The sequence below is a fragment of the Eschrichtius robustus genome, chromosome 5, assembly GCF_028021215.1.
Source record: "Eschrichtius robustus isolate mEscRob2 chromosome 5, mEscRob2.pri, whole genome shotgun sequence".
Classification (NCBI taxonomy): Eukaryota; Metazoa; Chordata; class Mammalia; order Artiodactyla; family Eschrichtiidae; genus Eschrichtius; species Eschrichtius robustus.
The window spans coordinates 12901997-12911011 of record NC_090828.1 but is presented as its reverse complement, the minus strand read 5'-3'; the positions used below and the strand labels follow the sequence as shown (position 1 = coordinate 12911011).

Sequence of the window (9015 nt, the reverse complement as noted above, 5' to 3'; positions counted from 1 at the left end):
TTAATATTTCTGCATTTTAATGAATGTAATTATACCTCAATATAAATTTAAAACATTTATAAAGCCAGGACTAGGATGCCATATTACTTGAAGAAACATCAGGAAAATTCCCTGCATTGGTATATATTTAGGCCAGCTTTTTCAAGCCTCTTGAGGAAGGGTAGTACCTTCAAGAATGTTAATTTCTTTCTTTTTCAACTATTTAATGGCAGCAACAGTGTTTAATATGATGTGGAATGAGAATTCTATTTTCCCAGCTTCTGCATAGGTGCCCAAAACTGAAAATAATAAGTAACAAACACCTCCAGATTCTAGATAGATGTGTCAGACTATATATCCAGGACTTAGTAAATGTTTGTGACCACTGCCCAAATTCAGAGTTATGCATTCACACACACACACACACACACACACACACACACACATATTATAAAGAGGGAAAGTTAAGTATGACAGATTGATGATTAACTACCAATGGCCCATTTTCCCGTTCTATCATTGTTCAGAGTAACAAAGTGTTCAGCTTAGAGAATCTCCTTCCAAGCTACCTTGCAAACGTTGATAATCATTTGGCATAGTTCTCATCAGTTAAAGGCTTTGACATAGCCTTTAATGCCCTGATTTTAAAAAAAGGGGTGGGGGGAAGCTAGAGTGGGAATGAAGAGTCTTTTATTTATTTGTTTGTTTGTTTATGTACTTATTTTATTTATTTTCCTGTTCATGTACCACTTCCTCTTTCTTGAGATCAAGTCCCTATGCCTATAGTTTCTGGAGCCAACCTCTGATTGTGAAGGCAGATGCCACATGCTGAGAAAAGGGAAACTGGAAACCAGACAGAACTAGGTCTTGAATGACTTTTGAAGGAGCTCTACAAATGTACAAATTTCCTACTTAACCTCTTATTATTTGTAAATAATAAAACTTCTATATGGTTAAGTAATTGTAGTTGACTCTCTCTTATATACAGCTAAATTCATTCCCATCTAATGCAGTTGGAAAGTGAAGATTTTCACAAGATTTTAGGGAGTGTTACTTCACTCACAGCCTCACCCTCACCAGAAAATGTGAATTGTAATAAAATAAAGTTTTTATACCCATCACAGTAATTTAAACAAATAAATAATAAAGGAAAAATACATATTGCTGTTGGAATTGGAATTGTTAGAGATCTTCCCAGAATATTCTTGAAATATAGATCAGTGGAACAGGATAGAAAGCCCAGAGATAAACCCACGCACATATGGTCACCTTATTTTTGACAAAGGAGGCAAGAATATACAATGGAGAAAAGACAGCCACTTCAATAAGTGGTACTGGGAAAACTGGACAGCTACATGTAAAAGAATGAAATTAGAAAACTCCTTAACATCATACACAAAAATAAACTCAAAATAGATTAAAGACCTAAATGTAAGGCCAGACACTACAGAACTCTTAGAGGAAAACATAGGCAGATCACTCTATGACATTAATCACAGCAAGATCCTTTTTGACCCACCTCCTAGGGAAATGGAAATAGAAACAAAAATAAACAAATGGGACCTAAAGAAACTTAAAAGCTTTTGCACAGCAAAGGAAACCATAAACAAGATGAAAAGACAACCCTCAGAATGGCAGAAAATATTTGCCAATGAAGCAACTGACAAAGGATTAACCTCCAAAATTTACAAGCAGCTCATGCAGCTCAATATCAAAAAAACAAACAACCCAATCCAAAAATGGGCAGAAGACCTAAATAGACATTTCTCCAAAGAAGATATACAGATTGCCAACAAACACATGAAAGGATGCTCAACATCACTAATCATTAGAGAAATGCAAATCAAAACTACAATGAGGTGTCACCTCACACCAGTCAGAATGGACATCATCAAAAACTCTATAAACAATAAATGCTGGAGAGGGTGTGGAGAAAAGGGAACTCTCTTGCACCGTTGGTGAGAATGTAAATTGATACAGCCACTATGGAGAACAGTATGGAGGTTTCTTAAAAAACTAAAAATAGAATTACCATACGACCCAGCAATCCCACTACTGGGCATATACCCTGAGAAAATGATAATTCAAAAAGAGTCATTTATCACAATGTTCATTGCAGCTCTATTTACAATATCCAGGATATGGAAGCAGCCTAAGTGCCCATCGACAGATGAATGGATAAAGAAGATGTGGCACATATATACAACGGAATATTACTCAGCCATAAAAGGAAACGAAATTGAGTTATTTGTAGTGAGGTGGATGGGCCTAGAGTCTGTCATACAGAGTGAAGTAAGTCAGAAAGAGAAAAACAAATACCGTATGCTAACACATATATATGGAATCTAAAAAAAAGAAAAAATGGTTTGAAGAAGCTAGGCGCAGAACAGGAATAAAGGCACAGACGTAGAGAATGTACTTGAGGACAAAGGGAGGGGGAAGGGTAAACTGGGACAAAATGAGAGAGTGGCATTGACATATATACACTACCAAATGTAAGATAGTTAGTGGGAAGCAGCCACATAGAACAGGGAGATCAGCTTGGTGCTTTGTGACCACCTAGAGGGGTGGGATAAGGAGGGTGGGAGGGAGACACAAGAAGGAGGAGATATGGCGATATATGTATATGTATAGCTGATTCACTTTGTTATAAATCAGAAACTAACACACCATTGTAATGCAGTTATACTCCAATAAAGATGTTAAAAAAATTACATATATTTTGGACAAGTAATTTTACCTGGGACTTTTTCTGACAGACAAAAAGTACCGGAGCATTGGAACACAGGAATATAGAGTAGTGAAGTAACAATGGCAAAAAGAAAGAAAAAAGTGAATGCCCTTCAGTAAGAAAACAATTCAATAGATCATGAGACTTAGATACCCTGGAGTATTTTGCAGCTGTTGAAGGTAAAGAATTAGTGCTATCTCTTCAATATTAGTGCAATACCTACTGCAGTGTCCTCAGTAGGGAGGAACCAGAGGTGGTGGGAACAACTCACCTGGATGAAAGTGATTAGGAGGTTCATTGTAATAAATACACCCAACTAGAAGACACTCTGCTTTTTAGTACTACTGTAGGCTGGTAATTCTACTAATATCATTGATAATACACTTTTCCCCATCAGTCAAGATTCTTCTCACCACTCCTCTGTCTTTGGTATCGCACTGTGTAACAGTTAACGTGGAAAGGTTTCTTTAAAGTACTATTGAGTAGCAAAAGAAAAATACAAAATATGTATATCATCTTATTCTATTAAAAAATAGTGATCAAAATCCTATATCTGTATGCATATGTGTATGAGTGTATGTCACATACATATGACTAAAACGATTATCTGAGCATGAGAAAAAAGACAGAAGGCTAATTTCTAGATTGTTAACATGGGCTCTGAGAAGTTGGAGAGGTGGAGGAGAGGGAGGAGGAAGAAAGAAGATTAGCAAAAAAATACTCCATTAAAAATGTATGTATGATTTGATCACATCTGCACATCCGTATACGTATAAGGGTGGAAATGTAAAATCAGACAGAAGCAAACAGAACGTAACAAATTTTAGTAATTTCAAGCTGAAAATTGGGGTCCAGATTTCAGAACTCCATACTATGTGAAGACTTAAATATCTGAAATCCTATGTGAAAGGATGGGATAGAGATCAGGCTTGGAAGATAGTCAAGAAACACTCGTCCACCCCAAAAATCCAAGATGTACTCCATGAGGAGGTTCTTACCATTTCCTTAAATTGCAAGTTGAGAGAACTGACTCATTTAGTACATACAATATGAACGCATAAATGTAACTGTCACCCATCATTCCATTGTAAATTTGTATTGAGAATGAAGACTAACTTTTAAAATATTTTCTTTAGAATGAACATAATCAAATGGTTAGCAGAGAGCTCCAATAATTTTGAGTATATAATTTCCTGTTGGCTTGTTTGTTTAGTTATCTAGAAAATTGGGATGCAAGGCTTAAATTTTTACTGTAAGCTTTATAAACACAAAAACTAAGCCTCACCTAGTTCTAAGAAAGCAGAGCTAGGTGGAGGATCGGGGGTGATGGTTTGTGCCTGACACAGAGCAAACATTTTAGTTGTATCTAATCAGCAACTGGTTTTGTTTTTAGTTCCAGTGTCAAATCCAGCAGTCTGCATTAAGGAACCTGTACAGAGGCACAATAGATTAGTCATTAGTCTCCATTAGTCATTCAGGCTGCTTTGTCCATGTCACTGTGACCTTGCAGAGAACACAGTATCCTTAGAGATTTTAAAATCATGTTCTAGGTGAACCTCACCTCATAAAGTACATTAAGGCTATAATTCTGCCCTGTGTAAAAAGACTATGAATTTACTAAAAGATGTAAAAAAGTTTTTGTGTTTTTTTATCTAGATTAAGTACATGTTAGGATTTGGGAACTCTTGCTTGTATCAAAGTCACTAGATTTATAGCATCAATAACTTACTACAAATAAATAGAAACAGTTCAGTATTTTTTAAATAGTCCTTTTAATTTTAGGCAGAAAGGCAATATGGAGAAATAAACAGTGTTGACAAGCAAGATTCTTCATTTCCAGGTCTACCTTAGTCAGGTATATTGACTTCTTTCTAACAAAGAATAAATATATTTTTCATAAAGAGCTTCACTTTCAACCTCTGCATTCAAGGGAATTGCTATGAAAAAGGTTATTGTCTTTATCTCATTACAAATAAATAATGAGTTGGATAAACATTTAGTTCCAAGTTTTGGATGCTTGCTGGTAATAGATTAATGAACAAAACACAAACCTGTTCTCAAGACATTTGCAGATTCAAGTAGAATGCCCTGTGAGAGGCACCCTAATTCTGCTAGTACAAGGAATCTTGTAAGCATAGAAAATTGTAAATATCATAATTTTGGTTAGATAGTATATATACTTTTGTATTAACAGTTTCCAGGTTAGGATTATGGCCACACATTGCTCTAATTAAATACTTAAAGTTCACGCTTAGGGACCACTTACAAGGTTTTTGAGATCATCAAACTACCAAATTCATACAAGTGAGACAAGATTGAGATTATATTTTTACTCCAAATCCTACACCTTAAGCAGAATTACATCAAGGTCAAGCTTGCTTTTAAAGAAATTAAACTTATATTTCTCAGACATGGAAATTTGATTAGGAATTTAGATCTGTTCACCTTGGAATAGTGCTTGCCACTTTGGAGTCTACTTTCTTGTATGGGTATGAAAATGGATCATTCAACCCAAGCCAACACTCTGACCAGGCACCTTTCTCTCCAATGCTCTGAAATTAGATGATGAAGAATAAAGGCAATTAAATATTTCCACAGATTGTAGGCAAATAACCCGGAATTAGCTATGACTGCTTGACAGAAAATTTTGGCTTGTAGTTTTTCTTAGCAAGCTGTTCATGAAAATATTGAAGTTGCTGATTTGAGATACATTTAGTTCATTTTTGTTTCATCTTTTTTTAAAATTCAGTACTTATTGTATGAGTTTAAAGGGCAAAAGGCCAACGACTTATTTTTAATTTTCACACACATTTCCCTTAATAGCTACATTACCAATCTCTACCTGGATAATTTAGTTAGATAAATATATAGAAAAAAAAATAAGATAGGCCTAAAAGAGCCTTTGGAACACCAATTTCTAAAGCTGAAATATAATGCTTGGATATATTTGCAAAACAAAATAATACTCTGTTCTCTTTGATACTTCAACATTTTAACTTGTAGCAGATACCTGTAAATTTAAGCACTGACCTTAAATAAAATGCAAAGTTTAAAAAAATTCAGTCAGATAAAAATTTATTCAGACAAATGAATTCTAATAATCTTTTGGGAAATAATTAAATATGATTTGCTTCCTTCCTGTTCAGCTAAACAGAGATTACTTAGTAATAGCAATTAATATTTATGCAGGTCTTTGTATGTTTTGAGAACTCTTTTAAGCTTTTTGCATGCATTATTTCATGTAAGTCCCATAACAACCCTACGTTGTGTCCATTTATATTAATTAAAAGAAAGCTGACTGCTATAACAGAGAAGCCCCATGATTTCACTCCTTTTATTAAAGTATCTATTTTTTCACACTCATAAAATCTAATTAGTCATAATTTGGTGCAGGGAATTGTCAGATACCAATACCCACAGATGCTTAAGCCCCTTATATAAAACGGCACAGTATTTGCATATAACCTACGCACGTCCTCCTGTACGTACCCTTTAAATCATTTCTAGATTACTTATAATACTTAATACAATGTAAATTCTATGTAAATAATTGCTGGTACACAGCAAATTCAAGTTTGCTTTTGGAACTTTTTTGAAATTTTTTTTCCGAATACTTTTGATTCGTAGTTGGTTGAATTTGAGGAACACATAAATACGGAGGGTCGATTGTCCTCTCTTCACTGACAGTTTGAATCTTTACCTAAACAACTCAGGAATGAAGGGAAAAAATGGATGAAATTGATTCTTCTCAGAATTGAAGACCTTAAGAAATGATGCATTAATTTCTGCTACCTAGATCTTGGGTGAGATCCAAGTTCTTTTCCTCCCTGAGACCCAATGGATTTTTAGTTATTCCTTTGATTCTGTGAGTCTTCTCCATATCTTTCCAATAAGTTCCTTTTTTTTTTTTTGAATAATTTGACTAGACTTTCGGTTGAGTTCAATTTTTAAAAGTAGTATATATTACCAAGGTATTTTTTATTACAGCTTTAGTCTCAAAACTGGACTTAAACAGTTAAGATTTTTAAGTCAATTTGATCACCCAGCAAATAAAGAGAGCTAAAGCTGTCCTTTTATTGAAAAACAAACAAGTACAGCTCTTTTTGTGCCTAGTGCAGCTGTGGCTTGCAGTCCCAAGCGTCTGAAGCATGTATCAGCTCCAGTAGACTAGAAGCTGTTAACTGACCAGTGTGTTTGCTCCTCATCCATTTACTGGTTCCCACAAACAGAGAATGTCTCCTTATCAGTTTCCTAAGGAACATACTAAGTATACATTGACAGGAGATGAACTAAAGAAGCATACAGCAGTCCATTAAGATTGATGACAAGGTCTGAACTGATACAACGTACAGTTGCTGGATTTATGGACGTCATCAATATTGACAAGACTGGAGAGAATTTTGGTCTGATCTATGACACCAAGGTTTACTTTGCTGTTCATCATATTGCACCTGAGGAGAGGCCAAGTACAAGTTGTACAACGTGAGAAAGAACTTTATGGGCACAGGTGGAATCGCACATCTGGTGACTCATGATGTTCACACCATCTGCTACCCTGATCCCCTCGGCAAGATGAATGACATCATTCAGATTGATTTGGAGACTGGCAAGATTACTGATTTTATCAAGTTTGACACTGTGTAAAGTGACTGGAGGTGCTAACTTGGGAAGAATTGGTGTGACATCCTGGTTCTTTTGATGTGGTTCATGTCAAAGATGCCAATGGCAGCAGCTTTGCCACCCAGCTCTCCAACATTTTTGTTATTGGCAAAGGCAACAAACCATGGATTTCTCTTCCCCAAGGAAAATGTATTCACCTCACCATTGCCAAAGAGAGAGACAAGAGACTGATGGCCAAGCAGAGCTTGAGGTAACATGATTGGTAGAGTCTTTGTACTTAATTAACGACAATACAGCATGATATATTTTTTAAAGTATGTCCAATTAGAGTAACATGGGTGGATGTTGTTCAAAGTGACTCTTTTATCAGTCTCAGTGACCCAGTTGCCAATGACAGAGAGAGAGAGAGAGAGAAGAAATGAGTATATTCAACGACTTATTGGCCACCGCCTGCTGTCTATATAGTAAATTTAATTTTTTTCTGATGGCAAATTGATTCTAAATTTCATTGAGCTTTCAAAGCCTTAAACTTCATAAGATAATCTTGTTCAAATACAAACATTCTGAGCTACACAAAGGAACATTCTCAGGAGGTCTTGGAGAAAGAATATAAGCAGATTCTTGTAAGTGCAAAATACCTAGGTCTTGTGTTCTATTTTAAAAAACTATATAGATTTTTGTATTCAGCTCTATGGAGTATCCATTTTTTGTTGTTGTTGTTTTTGCTATTTCTACGTGACTTTGGACAACGTTCATGCTCTGATACACATATATCATTTATCCTATGGTGTTGAATAGCCTTAGGACACTACCATGTTCCCTTAAGGGCACTAATGATATGTTTGTGAAGCAATCCACAATGTTGCCACTGATAATAACTTTTAAGTTCTCACCTTTAGGGATAGATCATTACCTTTATCACGTTGTCATCATCAGTTGTATGTGTATTCATGTATCATACTGGAAGCCCCGGGCTAAAAATGTATACTGATTTGAAAGGAAGAAATAAAACTGCCTTTATTCATCAAGAACAAAATTGTATATGTAGAAAATCTCAAAGAATCTACAAAGATACTCATTGAGTTAATAAGTGAGTATAGCAAAGTTTCAGGATAAAGGACACTATACAAAAGTCCATTGCTTTCCTGTATACAAGCATTGAACAAAAGAAATTTAAAATTTAAAAAATACCATTCACAATAATGCCAAAAATGAAATACTTAAGAATAAATCTGTCAAAACTTGGGTGTGATATATTTTCAGGAAACTACAAAACACTGATGAGAGCAATAATAAAGGATTGTCTATAAATAGAGAAATATTCCATGTTCATGAATTGGAAGGCTCAATTATTAAGATGTCAATTTTTCCCACTCTGATCTATAAAATAATTGCAATTTCAATCAAAATCCCTGCAAGCTATTTTGTAGATATCAACACACTGATTCTGAAGATTATATGGAAGAGCAAATGACTTGGAATAACAAACACAGCATTGAAAAAGAAGAACAAAGTTGGAGAAGTTACACCATTCACTTTAAAGACATATTATAAAAATAATAAAGTGGTATTGGTAAAACAGTAGACACTTAAAACCCAACAAAGATATTCAAATCATTTTTGACAAAGGTGCGAAGGCAATTCAATGAAGAAAGGGTAATATTTTTATCGACTTGTGCTGGAAC

At 34.9% G+C, this 9015-nt stretch overlaps 1 pseudogene; it reads left to right on the top strand.

The window, feature by feature from the left end:
• The first annotated feature begins 6942 nt into the window (after positions 1 to 6942).
• LOC137764591 (small ribosomal subunit protein eS4, X isoform-like) lies at positions 6943 to 7584 on the top strand (annotated as a pseudogene).
• Positions 7585 to 9015: the final 1431 nt, after the last annotated feature.